Source organism: Hyla sarda, chromosome 4, assembly GCF_029499605.1.
Source record: "Hyla sarda isolate aHylSar1 chromosome 4, aHylSar1.hap1, whole genome shotgun sequence".
Taxonomy (NCBI): Eukaryota; Metazoa; Chordata; class Amphibia; order Anura; family Hylidae; genus Hyla; species Hyla sarda.
The window spans coordinates 88,880,810-88,897,490 of record NC_079192.1 but is presented as its reverse complement, the minus strand read 5'-3'; the positions used below and the strand labels follow the sequence as shown (position 1 = coordinate 88,897,490).

Sequence of the window (16,681 nt, the reverse complement as noted above, 5' to 3'; positions counted from 1 at the left end):
ATGCCCTGATCATAGGGGAACGCTCTGAAATTCCCCTGCCCTATCGAGTGGCATGGGAAAGGGAACTACAATGTTCTATTCCTGACAATGACTGGTCTCGTGCCCTGCTACATTGTCACAAATCTAGTATCTCATGCAAGGCACAAGAAACTAACTATAAAATCATCACGAGATGGTACAGAGTGCCGTCTCTTTTGGCGCAGATGTTCCCACAGGCTTCTGATGCATGTTGGAGGTGCGGACGCTCAAAAGGGACAATGTCCCATATCTGGGTGACATGCCCGACATTGAATACGTTTTGGACACAAGTTTTATCTACCGTAAATAGGCTGACGACCCTTTCCATCGATAAGGACCCACGACCTATCCTCCTGTCCATATTCCCTAACACATGCCCCCGTCTGTCAGCCACTTTAGCACACTATTTACTTATCTCGGCTAGAGCTGTGATCCCTCGCCTTTGGAAATCTCCACTACCCCCGACCTACTCCTCATGGCTGAGGGAAGTTACCTATACTTGTAGGATGGAAGAACTCCGGGCAGACTCTACCCGACAGTTCGATAAATACCATGCTGTTTGGTCGCCTTGGCTATCCTATGTTGCCTTTCAGGAGTTCACTGATGATAACCTGGATCTGTCACCACGCACGCTCATCCCCCTCTGTCCAACTCCGCAATAGCTCACCCACAGTTGCTGTTTACTGCTTAGACAGGTGGAGAGGTTCAGTCCGAACAGGTAAGACTCTCTGCCATATTACACTAAGTCTGCTGCATCCTATCTCCCCCTCTTCGATTTTTCTACACCCCCCCCCTCCTTCCTCTATCCCCCCCTGTATCTTTTCCTCTCTCTCCCTCCTCTCCTATCTTCCAGTTCCCTCTACCGCTATTGTGTTTCCTTTGTCTGCCCTGGTTCGCTGCTTCACTACTGGCGATGTTTGAATTTTCGCTATAGTTATCGAATTTATACGTAGTTCTGAATCCTGTTAGCTACTCACAACCTCTGTTCTCTGGAGTTCATTTATGATGTGAGGCTCGGACTGCTGTAATGTTTAACTTCGCTGAGTGACCCAAACTCCTTGTTTACTTGAGCCATGTGGGCTTTGTTGCCTGACCAGTGTAGACACTTCTCATGTTGTAATTTTCATTTTACCTTGTATGTTGAAAACCTTAATAAAACTTTACTTTGAAAAAAAAAAGAATGTTTAATTCAATGTTATGTATGATGTTCATACAAGGTTGCCTTACAATGTTTTATTGTTATTTATTGTTTGATATTTAATAAAGGGGCTGCTGTGGCCTTGTTACCACCAACACTGTGTCTGTCATGTTTAAGGTAAGGGATTCCTCGTTACAAAGGGGGCTTTTGGGGGTTGGTGGATGGTAGGTTTTAGCAGCTATAATATCCCCTAGTCAAGGGTCCAGGCTGTAAAATAGAAGAACACCGGAGCAGCCAGATACACTGACTCTAAGGCTGAGCCTCATACTTCTACCGAAGCTGCAGAGTTATAGGGGAACTGTAAAAATGAAAGTACTACAACCCCCAGTGTGGCCAGTCTGTGCCCCCCTAAGGGTCAGGGTTGGAGGAGGCACAGGTTGAACAGACACACTACAATGGGAGTTGTAGTACTGTAGTTGTTAAAGAAAAAAAAAATGTTTTCATCAGGTTGCCCATAGCAACCAATCAGATTGCTTCTTTCATTCTTGAGAAGACCTCTGAAAAATAAAAGAAGTGATCTGATTGGTTGCTAAGAGCAACTGGACAACATTTCCTCTCCACAGGTACATTTCCCCGATTGTCTTCATATTTAGGATGAGAATCTACTGACAAAGTGAGTAGCCAACCATTTCTGGGCATAAAACTCTGTAAGAGACAGCAGTCTGGGGGCGTCTGTGGTGGACATGAAGGAAGGGGGGGGTCCAGGGAAATTGAGATTTGACGTCTGCAGCGCGCGCTTCTCACTGAGCGACGGGTCTCATCCCAGGTATTGCAGGGGGACCCCCCACGATCAGCTACTTATCCCATAACCCATGGATAGGGGATAAGTTAATTTTTGCCATAGTTCTCCTTTAATTGGCCAGAACACACCCAAAATCGGTCCCAGCCAAACATTGCTTTGTGTCCTGTCATTTCTCCCAGCTGTTCTTTTTCTACCTGCTTGTAAGGCATGCCTACACTCTCTAATTCCTTAAAGTGGTACTCCGCCCCTAGATGTCTTATCCCCTACCTTAAGGATAGGACAAAAGATGACTGATCACTGGGACCCCCGCAATCTTCATGCAGCACCCGGCGTTCCAAATAATATATTTAGAACTCTGGGTTCTCGTGGTGCGGGTCGTGACCTCCCGCCACGCCCTTTCCATTTATGTCTATGGGAGGTGGTGTGATATCACAAGAAGGTGTGGCATGATGTCACGAATCCCACCACAGGAACCAGTGATCTAAACATACTATTTAGAATTTTGGTTGCTGCATGGAGATTGCTGGGGTCCCAGCAGCAGGATCCCCTTGATCAGACATCTTATCCCCTATCCTTTACATAGGGGATAAGATATCTAGAGGCGGAGTACCCCTTTAAGGGACAGTTCATGTACCCAAAAGTTGATCCTTTGCAACCGTATGACCCCTAGCAAGTTCCCTGCATGAGTCCCATTCATCAGAAAAAGGCTTGTGCATGGAACTTGCTGGGTGTTCTACGTTTGCCTCATAAACTGCACCACCCAGCACCAGTTGCCTCTCTCCGCACTGCATTATGCAGATCGTGCGGGAGAGCAGCTTTGGTCATCCATGTTTTGCTAACTCTATTTTCACACACAGAAATAAATAAATGAGTCGAACAAGTCAAAGAACAGTTTAAAAAAAGGGGAACTTTATTTATTATTTATTAAAATGTGTGTGTAGGGGACTTTTTGTAACCTCCCATCACTCACAAAGAGCGTACAGTAACTAATACTCAGGACAGGAAAAACCTCCAGAGGGGAGGAAACCTGTAGGGAATCCATGGCTACTGTATGGCCCTTCCTCTGGGCATACTAAAGGAGGTTACCTCTATAATTTGGGCAAATGTTTCTGTGTATGTGCATGATTCCTAGGCCTGTGCCTTCATCCAACGTCTTGCTGTAGGTCCCGAAATGCTACTCCATGTCCTGGAAATAGTGCATCTAAGATAGGGGACAAAAAAGATAGATTATTTACATGTTTATCATAGAAATACACATGGAACTGCAATAAAGACCTTTTGGACAAAACAATTTAACACTTACCAGTCACAGTCATGTGCATGACTTTGCATTCCCGTGTCCCTACACAGTGTCCAGCACCGGCCCCTCACTGATGAACAGGACCAGTGTTATTTCTGGGGCTATGCCTTCATCCAACGTCTTGCTGTAGGTCCAGAAATGCTACTCCATGTCCTGGAAATAGTGCATCTAAGATAAGAAAAAAAAGATAACTTATTTACATGTTTATCATAGAAATACACATGGAACTGCACTAAAGATCTTTTGGACACAACAATGTAACACTTACCAGTCACAGTCATGTGTATGACTTTGCATTCCCGCGTCCCTACACAGTGTCCAGCACCGGCCCCTCACTGATGGAGAATGAACAGGAGCAGTGTTATTTCTGCTCAGTGCTGCCCTTTGGTGGACAATGGTTATGACATCACATGTGTGACACGCTGTTACCTCCTGGGAGTTCTATTTCAGTAGTGCTGCTCTCTGATTGGCTGAAAATCAAAAAAAGCTTTCTAATATATTCTGTATGACTGTTATCTAAGGTTTTTGACAATTTTTATTAAAATGGCGCCACTCCCTGTGGGTGCGTTATATTTGTTTCTCCTAACCAGACATTCTGTATATGTAATATCATTTGGTGGCCCCAACAGCCTGGGCCCATAGGTTTCTTACATAGATCAATGCTACTCCGGTAGGCTCAATGAGCAGCGCTGGCCGCCGGGACGTCTGACGAGTGACGTCCCTGACGTTGCGGTCTGGAGCGAAGGATGTCACTAGTCAGACGTCCCAGCAGCCATTGATTTAAAGTGGTCGTGGCTCCTGCTGCCAGTTCCAGATCAGACACCATGGCCCTAGATTGACATACTGCAACACCGATCCCCTGTGGCTGCCCACCTGTTGCAAAACTACAACTCTCAGCCTTCGGCTGTCAGGGCATGCTGGGAGTTGTAGCTTTGCAATAGCTGGACAGACGTCTGTCGAAAGAGGGGAAAAGGGACCAGAAATAAAGCAATGTGGGCTTTGAAAAACACCATTTATATGTTGTTTTTAATCACAGCCCAAGTCTAGGAACAAACACAATTCTTGTTTGATGTTTTTTTCTTTTTTTTGCAAAAAAAAACAAACATCAAAATCTTCCCCCTCATTTCTTTTCTCAGCTATCTTTGTGTTATTTTTGCTAAAAGCACTGGGGGGGGGGTCTTAGAGATTTATCAAAACCAGGGAAGAGGGAAAGTGGACCAGTTGCCCATAGCAACCAATCAGGTAGTTTCTTTCATTTTTTAAAAGGTCTCTGAAAAGTGAAAGAAGCGATCTGATTGGTTGCTATGGGCAATTGGTCCACTTGACCTCTGCACAGGTTTTCATACATCTGTCCCAATGTGTATTATTATTATCATCATCATCATCATCATCATCATCATCATTATTATTATTATTATTACAGGAAGTGTTTTTTCTTTGGTGTTTTTTTCCCCTCTGGCTTTTCTCATTACAAGTCATGTGATTCTTTCATCATTTGACTGAAGGATTTCTATAAAAAAAAATTGTGAGAAAATACCCCCCCCCCCCCCCCCCAAAAAAAAAAAAAAAACATGCTCTCGGCATCCCACAGATTTGATAGCCTAAAAACACCATAAAAGGATGAAGAAACCCCCATTAGTGTCTGGTGTTTCATATTACCCTATTGATTCCAACCTAACATGTGCCCGCAGCGAGCATGGTGTTTTTTATGACAAACACGCCAAGTGTAATCCCAGCTGAAATAAATGTTTTCACAATAGGTGTGAACAGGCTGCAGGCTGTGCTAGATATATTTGCATAGTTGCGGCATACAGCACGTGCAGCATTTATGTGGCGGCTTTCCGCTGGCATATATGGCTTTCTGTGCTGGTGAATGCAGCGGGCACTTACTGGCGGTTTTTTCCTAGCTGCACAGTTTTGCACCACAACCACTCCGGCTGGGACCAGGCTGACCGATCTAATGACCAAGATGCCGCAGTGAACGGCTTTCTTTCTGTGAAAGTTCTGGCGAACTACAATGCTCAGAAGAGGAGGAGCGCCATTGAGCTTTTGGAAAGAGAATTAGTTTGGAATGGTCAGGGCCATGTGCGTTTACAAAGCCCCCCGTGGTGCCAGAACAGTGGACCCCCCCACATGTGACCCCATTTTGGAAACTACACCCCTCACAGAATTTAATAAGGGGTGCAGTGAGTATTTACACCCCACAGATCTTTGGAACAGTGGGCTGTGCAAATGAAAAATGTAATTTTTCATTTTTACGGACCACTGTTCCAAAAATCTGTCAGACACCTGTGGGGCGTAAATTCTCAATGTACCCCTTATTACATTATGTGAGGGGTGTAGTTTCCAAAATGGGGTCACATGTGTCGGGGGACCATTGTTCTGGCACTATGGGGGCTTTGTAAACATATGTGGCCTTCAATTCCGGACAAATTTTCTCTACAAAATCCCAATGGCGCTCCTTCTCTTCTGAGCATTGTAGTTCACCCGCAGAGCACTTTAAATTCAAATATGGGGTATGTTCTTACTCAGAAGAGATGGGGTTACAAATTTGGGGGGGCTATTTTCCTATTTTCCCTTGTGAAAATGAAAAATGTAGGGTAACACCAGCATTTTAGTGAAAAAATGTATATTTTTTCATTTTCCCATCCAACTTTAATGAAAATTCGTCAAACACCTGTTGGGTGTTCAGGCTCATTATACCCCTTGTCACGTTCGGTGAGGGGTGTAGTCTCCAAAATAGGGTCACATGTGGGTATTTTTTTTTTCCGTTTGTATGAACCGCTGTACAATCAGCCACCCCTGTGCAAATCACCAATTTAGACCTCAAATGTACATGGTGTGCTCTCATTCCTGAGCCTTGTTGTGAGCCCGCAGAGCATTTTACGCTCACATCTGGGGTATTTCCGTACTCAGGAGAAATTGTGTTACAAATGTTGGCGGTCTGTTTTTTCCTTTTACCGCTTGTGGAAATAAAAAGTATGGGGCAACACCAGCATGTAATTGTAAAAAAATTTATTTTTTTACACTAACAGGCTGGTGTAGCCCCCAACTTTTCCTTTTCACAAGCGGTAAAAGGAAAAAAAAGACCCCCAAAATTTGTAGTGCAATTTCTCCTGAGTACGGAGATACCCCATACGTGGCCCTAAACTGTTTCCTTGAAATACGACAGGGCTCCGAAGTGAGAGAGCGCCATGCGCATTTGAGGACTAAATTAGGGATTGCACAGGGGTGGACATAGGGGTATTCTACGCCAGTGATTCCCAAATAGGGTGCCTCCAGCTGTTGCTAAACTCCCAGCATGCCTGGACAGTCAGTGGCTGTCCAGAAATGCTGGGAGTTGTTGTTTTGCAACAGCTGGAGGCTCCGTTTTGGAAACCCTGCCGTACAAGACGTTTTTAATTTTTTATTGGGGGGGGGGGGGCAGTGTAAGGGGGTGTATATGTAGTGTTTTACCCTTTATTATGTGTTAGTGTAGTGTAGTGTTTTTAGGGTACATTCACACTGGCGTGCTACAGTGAATTTCCCGCTAGGAGTTTGCGCTGCGGCAAAAAATTTGCCGCAGCCCAAACTTGAAGCAGGAAATTTACTGTAAACCTGTCCGTGTGAATGTACCCTGTACATTCACATGGGGGGGGGGGCAAACCTCCAGCTGTTTCAAAACGACAACTCCCAGCATGTACTGACAGACCGTGCATGCTGGTAGTTGTACTTTTGCAACAGCTGGAGGCACACTGGTTGGAAAACCTTCAGTTAGGTTCTGTTACCTAACTCAGTATTTTCCAACCAGTGTGCCTCCAGCTGTTGCAAAACTACAACTCCCAGCATGTACTAATCACCGAATGGCATGCTGGGAGATGTAGTTATGTAACAGCTGGAGGTACCCAACTACAATTCCCAGCATGCCGAGACAGCTGTTTGCTTTCTGGGCATGCTGGGGATTGCAGTTTTGCAACATCTGGAGAGCTACAGTTTTTAGACCACTGCACAGTGATCTCCAAACTGTGGACCTCCAGATGTTGCAAAACTACAACTCCCAGCATGCCCAGACAACAAACAGCTATGTGGGCATGCTGGGAGTTGTAGTTTTGCAACATCTGGAGGGCTACAGTTAGAGACCACAGTCTCAGACTGTAGCCCTCCAGATCATCTTACCGGCTTCTGTAGGAACCCGGGAGCCGTCCTCTTCAGAAGCACATGACGCCGCCCGCCGATCAACGTTGCCGCAGCCTCCGGACGGGTAAGTGGACGTCGGCGCCCGGTCCCCTTCGGTTCCCCGTTCTGCCCCGCCTATTGTGGGTGGGCAGGACGGGGAAAACGAAAGTTAACCCCCCGCACCCGGTCTGCAATTGGTCGTCGCCTCTGACGATCAATAGCAGACCAATAGCAAGGATAGGAGGGATGGCAACCCTGCCACCTCACTCCTATGCCTACAGGGGGATCGTGGGTGTCTTAGACAACCGCGATCCCCCTTCTATTCCGAGTCACCAGGTCACAATAGACCCGTATGTCCCGGAATTGGCGCAAATCGCAAGTGTGAATTCACTTGCGATTTGCGCCGATCGCCGATGGGGGGGGACGGGGACGTCTGATGACCCCCCTGGGCATTTGCGCGGGGTGCCTGCTGATTGATATCAGCAGGCACCCCGGCCCGGTCCCCGCCCGGCGCGCGGCGGGGACTGAAATTCCCACGGGCGTATGAATACGCCCTGGGTCCTTAAGTACCAGGACGTCAAAGCGTATCCATACGCCCTAGGTCCTTAAGTGGTTAAACACTAACCTTGAGGTTGGGGAAATTTGCCAGATTTGTAAATTATTTCTATTTAAAAATCTTAATCCTTCCAATACTTATCAGCTGCTGTATTCTACAGAGGAAGTTATTTTCTTTTTGGATTTCTTACCAGTCTGACCACAGTGCTCTCTGCTGACACTCTTTTTATTAGAAAAATACAAAACTTATCAAATACAAAACACAAAGCAAGCTTAACCAGCTATAACATAAATAAGAAATACTCTAGAACCAAAAAAAAAAACTCATAAACAAAACCCTGCCTAACCGGCCAGCCCAGCTTTACTAAGATACTAAAATACTGAGATATTAAAATATGCCCAAAATATCTAATCAAACACTCACACGCTTACCGAAAATGAACATAAGAAAAATAAATAAATAAATAAAATAGCACAACTTGGCTTGTCAAAATATAAACATAAAAGTTATCATTACCCGACTATAACTCAAAACCATCCATACTTGGGAACACGCAACAAGAAAACTAAACAGAAAAGTAGCAAGCACACCTAAAAAAAATTTAAAAAAAATAAATAAATAAAAAATAAATTATTATATGTTTTTTTACATTTTATTTTTTATATATTTTTTTATTTATTTTTTAAATTTTTTATATTTTTTTAATCTATATATATATATATATATATATATATTATTTTTTTTTCTTATAAAAAAAAATTATAAATAAATAAAAAAAATAAAAAATAAATTAAAATAAAAAAAAACAAAAAAACAAAACAATTATATTGTAATAATAATAATAATAATAATAATAATAATAATCAAAATAATCATATCACACATACATTCACTTACAAAACGTCCAAATTAACTGGATCCTCTATCCGGGACTAATGAAAATACCAAAGAAAACATAAAACAGACCAAATAACTGAAATAAACAAAATAAACCACATATCAACACAACAACTGGTCCGGCTACCATAACGCTATAACATGAAACAATATGAAACAATATAGATATAACACAATATAGGTACAAAATTACTAAATTTACTTTATAAATAAAATATAATATAAACAAAATATATGCACTACAGAAAACACCTACAAAATCAATAGAAAACCCTAGGAAAAACCCTACACTAAAACTGTACCCTCACCCACACCACCCCTCCTGTACATTGGTCAGAGTCCATACCGTTCTTACAGTTCACAAAGTCCAGTCCTTAACTGACCCATGTCAGGTCCCCCAAAGATGAACACCACCACCCACAAGCACACCCTCCCCACCTAGCACTCCTCCCAACCAACTTATACACAAACTTATACACACTGAACCACAACCCACTTTAGGCCCAAGTTTGGTCGCCTGTAAGCCCTTCATACCATATCAGCTTAAAAACAAAACAAAGAGGACTTCCGGTTCCGGCGTCCGATGTAGGAGCCTCTGCAGTGAGCTCCCGCACCTCCCCAGCTTGTACCTGCCTGTACCTGGCTCCATACGTCCTCTCGTCCCGGTGACAGGCCCCCGGAGACGCTGCTCACCTCCAGGTATGGAGCGCTTCATTCAGCGCAGTGGAGGTCCGCCCGCAACGCCGCCACTGGCCTCCGCCATGAAATCAGCCGGCGGCTCACTCAAAATGGCCGCGGCCGCGACTGATAATACCGCAGTGCCGCTGGCGGCCTGCGCTGCACTCCCACAGCCTCTTCAGCCCTCTCCACACACTGAGGACTCTCAGGGGGAAATGGAGGTCACTTTGTCAGCCCCCTCACCTGCCAGTGCCTTACCTCCAGGACAGGTGGATAATGCAGATAGCAGGGGCATACATAACACCTGTCCTGTCATAACCTCCTGTCTCACAAGGACTGCCAGTCCACTTTGACTATCAAATGCTGGCCACTGAAATGGCACTCCGCATTACCCCTAATGTGCAACAGATAGTGGAGGAGGTTCTTAAAGCTACCTTACAGAACCTGACTTTGGAAGTGTCTGCTCATACAGGGCGAATCACTGACGTGTAGCAGAGGGTGTCCCACTTGGAGGATGGTGATTCTCTTATGGAACGACGATTGAAAGCGGCAGAAGTTGAACTGTCCAGAGTATCGGAGAAAATGGAGGACCTTGAAAACAGGTCCAGAAGAAATAACCTGCGTATAGTGGGTGTACAGGAATCTATACACCCCGCTGATCTGCAATGGTTCTGTGAGAGGGACTTACCCAAAACACTGGGCCTGTCGCACCACTGCTGGGTGGAAAGGGCACACAGGATCGGCCCGCCTCCAGATCCTCCTTCAAATGGTCCTGCAGCTTTGGCACATCGCCCTCGGCAAGTAATTTTGAAACTCCTGGACTTCAATGATAAGGTGGAGATATTACGTGCTTACAGACGACTGTCCCAACCCCTTGTAGTCCAGGGTATGAGCCTTCTCATATTTGAAGATTTCTCTGTGGAGGTGGCTAAACGGAGACGAGCTTTCAGCGCCATCTGTACTGCACTCTTTAAAGCCAAATACAGATTCCAGTTACAGTATCCTGCTATATTGAGAGTGTTCCACCCTGACGGATCTATTTCCACCTATAAATCTCCAGAAGCCGCTTCCTCATCTTTGGAACAAATCCTGAATTCCTCATCCAGAAGATCTGCACGCGCTACCCCTAGTAGGAGATCCCGCTCTTCCAGGCGAGACGACCGCTCCAGATCACCTGCCAGAGATGTAGCATGCTCTCCTGCGCCGAGAAGTCGCCGACGTAGACAACACTCTCCAAGGAATGGACACGGCGGGGAACGCACCTCCTCACCAGACTGAGACTTGTATTCCTTTTTGCACTGCCTCGCTGACTGATCCTCCCTTTCGGACAGACCGACCGCTACGCGAGCCACTGGGAACAGGTTTTTCTTCTCCTCTCCTATTACTCTGTTATGTGTGTATATTTTTCTTTTTGGGGAGGGGGCATACCATTGCAAGAGGCCAAGATTGGAGACTACTTCTCCCTGGGTTAGCGTGTCTCTAACATGTGTTCTAACGTTGATATCACCGGGTCTCGGAGCCGACTAGTGAGGGGGAGGGGGCGGGGGGCCTCATTGTCCTGCTGTTTTTGATGCTACCTATGTCGTCAGAAAAAAGGAAGTCCCTTAACCCGACCTGGTGCGACTGGTTCCATCTGTCGGCCCACTGGGTTCTCATTAGTGTTTTTTTGATTGTTTTAGTTTATGTTTTCATTATGATGACTATGTTGCATTATTCTCCACGCTGTTTTTCTTTACAGGACATGGGTTTCATACCACACACTAAGGCTACACATTATTGTCAGAACACACATTGGTTTCTTTTAGTCACTACTATGACATGCCTTCTTCCGACTGCATATTCTTTAGTGTTTTCTGATATATATCTGCCGGTCTCATTAGCAGGGTATTGTTATACTTAAAATTATATCCTGGAATGTGAAGGGCCTTAGGTCCCCACACAAGCGGAGATTGTTTTTACGCTTCCTGAAGAGGTCCTATTCTCCGGATATTGTGTTATTACAAGAAACCCACCTAACAGACCAGGATTTCTTCAGGATGCGTCAACAATGGGTGGGTCAGGTTTACGGGTCCTCCGCCAAAGACGGCAAAGCGGGAGTCCTCACACTATTGCACAAGTCATTTGCCTTTTCTCTTATCTCTCACAGTACTGACTCGGACGGCAGAGTATCACACCTCACCATAGAACACAATGGGGACATCCTGAGCCTATACAATATTTACGCACCTAATGGGGAGAATGGATCTTTTTTTAGGGAATTGGCTAGTGAGATCCAATCGGATACAGTAGACAGGAAACTGATAGGGGGCGACCTTAATACCGTTCTGGATGTCCGAGTAGACCGGAACAACCCTAATGTTCACAACCCATTACCGAGAGCTCGGGATTGTGTTCTCGCACCCTTCATGGACCAATTGGGCTTAGTGGATACCTGGAGACTTGTTCATCCGGACGATAGAGAGTTTACGCATTTCTCCAGTGTCCACGGATCATGGTCGAGATTAGATTATTTTCTTATGAGCATGGAGTTGAGCTATCGGTTGTGTTCGGTGGACTTTGGAGATCTGGCATTATCAGACCATGCCCCAATAATCTTACACCTATTTCCCTCTTGCCCCAAGCGAATTGATATACTCTGGAGATTTCCTTCCTATCTGACAAAAGACGAGGACTTCGTGGAGTTGCTCAGGGCCTGGTGGTTAGAATTTGCGACTACAAATGACTCACACAGGCAAAACCCGGTATTGTTCTGGGAAACAGGGAAGGCAGTCCTCAGGGGACGGTTGATAGCCCATATCTCGGCACTAAAGCGCAAATCCCGCACACAACTTCTAGCCACCAGCTCTCGCCTAAAGGAAGCCTACGCTCTTTTTCTTAATTCCCCGAACGAATCACATAAGGAGGCATGGAAACAGGCCAAATCTGACTACGAGATATGGCTAGACAGACATGAGCGTATGAAAAGATCCCAATTTGAGGTTGATCTCTTCCGTCACGGCAACAAAGCTGGACGTCTTTTGGCTTGCCTGGCGAAAGGGAGACAGCCCCCCTCCCACATAACTACACTTACCGACTCCACGGGTACTTTAAAACACGACCCTCACGCCATTAATAAAATTTTAGAAAACTTTTATGCCACTTTATATGCAGACTCCCCTTCTAACCTACTGGCAGGAGAAACATTTTTGAGGAGTCTTGATCTCCCCTCTCTGTCGGATGACCAGAGGGAGGTGCTTAATGCTCCAGTCACAGAGGCAGAAATTCAGGCTGTCATCCGCAATTTACATAACAATAAAGCGCCAGGCCCTGACGGGTACACCGGGGAATTCTTTAAATCGCTTTTACCACAACTTTCACCACTACTTACCGATGTATACAAGGAATTTCTATCTACGGGCAATATCCCTGATGAAGCTTCTATGGCCTATATTAAAGTATTGCCTAAAAAGGGTAAAGACTTAAGGGATCCCGGCTCATACAGGCCCATATCATTGATAAACCAGGATGTCAAAATCTTGTCCAAAATTCTAGCAGACAGACTGGCGAGGTTCATGCCGACACTAGTGGATACCCACCAGGTAGGCTTTATCAGACAATGATCCGCAACCATGAATATCAGAACGGTCGTGGCCGTCTTGGACCGGCTCCAGCATAGCCCTCAACCAGGAGATCGACCAGCTCTACTGGCTCTTGACGCCGAAAAGGTCTTCGATAATTTGAGATGGGACTGGTTGGGGATGGTGCTAGACCGGGCGGGCCTGCACGGTGCGTTTCGTAATTATTTAACGGGAGTATATAGGGCGCCCACGGCCAGGATCTACACGCCAGGGATACTGTCATCACCCATTGCATTATTTGAAGGAACGAGACAGGGTTGCCCTCTTTCGCCCCTTCTCTTCGACCTTGTATTGGAACCTCTAGCGCGATCATTACTGACATCCCCAGTGTACGAGGGCATCAAGGTCGGAGAGCGGGAGGTGAAACTTACCATGTTCGCAGACGACATTTTGCTCTTCTTAAATGACCCAGACACCTCACTGCATGTTATTCTTGACCACCTAACCCTCTTTGGCACCTTCTCGGGATATAGGGTCAACGTCTCCAAATCGGAACTACTTCCATTGGGTGTACACCCGCCGCGATGGGTGGCTAACATAACTCAATTGGGTATACGCATAGCGGATTCCTCGGTTACCTATTTGGGGATCAAAGTGGGAAAAACTCCTAATACGATTTATTTTCTTAACTTCCCCCCAATCATATCCAAAATATGCACAGAACTGACAAGATGGCATGGCCTTCCTCTAACCTTCATGGGGAGATGTCATTTAGTTAAAATGATTAGTTTCGCGCGGCTCCTATATCCACTCCAGACCTTACCACTACTCCTTAAACACGCAGATATACATAAATTAAATTTGGCCTTCACTAAATTTATATGGGTGGGCAAGCGTCCCCGCATTGCTCTACACAAATTAATGCTAGACAAGCAGGAGGGGGGACTGAATTTCCCTAACGTGAGGGGATACAATCTTTCTTGCTTGTTTGGTTTTGTGATCGATTGGATCCATGGCTCTTCCATTCATGTGGTAGGCGATTTGGAAAGGGCGCTCGCGCACCCCTGGGATCTGCGGATCCTGTTACACATCGCTTATGCGAAAATGCCCAGCTTAATGAAACGATCTGTCCTTCTAAGGGACACCGTGGCCACATGGAAGGAAGTTCGTAAATTATTTAAGCTACCATTCCTGGTCTCTAAATATCACCCGTTGACTTGTCATCCCGAATTGCCTGCAACCATCCCTACACACACATTCACTTTGTGGGCACACCAGGGTCTATCTTCTGCATGCGATCTTATTGATAAACCCAACAAACGCTGGCTATCTCCTCAAACCTTATTGAACACCTTTCAACTGCCACCCTCCCATATATTCCCTTTAAATCAGTTATATTCTTTTTTTTTCTCACGCTTACGCAACCCTAAGATAGAAACACATGACCATGCCCTAGATTACCTTATTGGTTCGGTCCCTCATAAGCTGTCGATATCCTCCATATACGTGACACTTAAAAAGATGTTGATCAAGACGGACCCCTCTAAAATATTTGCTTCCTGGTCCAAATGGATCCCTGATGTGGATATCTCTGACTGTATATTACGTGGGTGGTCGATCATACGTAGGTGTGTCATTAATGAACGATGGCGAGAAACGTACTTTAAACTTGCTCATAGGGCGATCTATGGTTTTAACATCTTACCGACTCCCAATTTCCCGGATAGGATCACTGCCTGCCCCAAATGTTCCACTCCCCTAACTGACCTTTGGCATGGCGTTTGGACTTGCTCTCACATAGTACCCTACTGGAGAATACTGCTCACCTATATTACACAAACATGGAATGTGACTCTGTCTAACTCTCCAAGAGCTCTACTGTTTCATCAATTCAGACCACCTGACCACTCACGACACTCCCTACCGAAAGTACCCCAATTGGTCCATATTATACTATTGGTGGCATTGAGATGTATTTTTGATTCATGGCTGTCATCCTCACCACCTACTATTTTTATGGTGACTTCCCAAATGAAGCGTCTATGCAACCTCGATAGGCTTGACTCGGAGAGACATGAGACCACACGCACTACCAAATTCTTTGATAAGTGGGAAGTGTTTATTCTAGAGCATTATTCAACAGACGAAATTGCAGAAATAGTTAGGCCCTTCAGTTCCACTGAGTGGTACTGTTTGGGAGTCATCGGGTATACCTTGGGGGCCCTACAACTTCCATCATGAATACACCATTGCTATATCTGTCAAGGGGGTACACGTTTACAATGTTTATGCATACACGTTTGAATGGGATTCTTGAAGTGTGTAGCTCTACTGTTGATATGATGAAATACTGTTCTGACTACATACTGCTCATGTATCAGTCCATATGTCCACATGTCCTAATGACCCTATTTCACAGCTCTGTATCCAAATGGCGAATGTTTTGCTCTATCGTTGGATTTTTATACTGTTTTTCTTTTCTTTTTCTTGAAAAAGTGCACATGCATTAGCCCTCCACCAGGAAGAAGGATGGCAGACTTGATTCATTCAAAATAATTTTACACTCTTTCCCTAACTCCCCCTACAATTCTCCCTAATCCTATCCCTCCATTCAAACTAACCCTGTTCTCATCCTATCTCTATCCCTATAACACTGTCCCTAACCATAATAAAGGTACTCTACCTAAAAGGTCTAGTACCTAGGGCACATCAAAAGAAAACCCTCTCCATAGGAGAGAAGCCCTACTGTTACCAAGACTGCCATACTCCAAAGACCTGATCTTCCCGAGGTCACCGATGATGTTCCTACAGACCTCCACCTCGGAGAGGATTTTCTGTTGGGTCGACACTAAGCACCGTGCATTCCACGTGTAGTACCTAACCACTAAACTAACTAAGTATAAAGTGCCCCGATCTTGGCCACCCAGGTTCCTGAATGCCCCATAAGCCCAGGCCGGCAAGTTGATTCCAGCCGATGGAAGCACCCACCCTGTTGTAAACCCCTATATTAAAGGGACAATGAAGCAGGAAATGGTCCATGCTTTCCAGCGTGTCCCCGCACTCTTCTCGGGGACATCCCCGGTCATCAGAGTTCCTACACTTCAAATTGTCCCTCACATATAGCTTCCCCTGAAAGCAGCGCCAGGCCAAGTCCCAAAACTTCTGGGGGATCCTTTTCATGTTTAAAAGGTACAACTCCATCCTCAGATCCCGACCTGGGCAGTCCCTGAGCGCCAGAGGCTTCTGGAAGTTGGTCAAGTCGTTTGTCAAGGAACTGCCTTGACTGGGTCCTGATCTCCCACACTCCCAGACCACACCGACGTATCGCCTTCAGAGTCGGGGTAGCATAAGCCGGAAGATATCCATGGGGCGTACGGAGGTCCTTCACTTGCCCTCCTGTCTCCCATTCCTGGAAGAAAGGCCGAAACCATTCCCTGCAGGAGAGTACCCACGGAGAAGCCCTCTCTGACCAGAGGTTTGAGATGTTAGCTTTCAAGAAGGTGTTGGTTAAGAACACCACAGGGTTTACCATAGATAAACCCCCTAGTCTCCTCGTGCGGTACATAACCTCCCTCTTGAC

At 45.5% G+C, this 16,681-nt stretch overlaps 1 long non-coding RNA gene across 1 annotated transcript; it reads right to left on the bottom strand.

Annotated features, from left to right (window-relative positions):
* Nucleotides 1-2,921: 2,921 nt before the first annotated feature.
* Nucleotides 2,922-3,646, bottom strand: LOC130368171 (uncharacterized). Its single transcript, XR_008892313.1, has 3 exons — nt 3,527-3,646; nt 3,262-3,426; nt 2,922-3,159 (listed from the first exon to the last, which is right to left on the bottom strand). It is a non-coding gene; the product is annotated as an uncharacterized LOC130368171 (long non-coding RNA).
* Nucleotides 3,647-16,681: the final 13,035 nt, after the last annotated feature.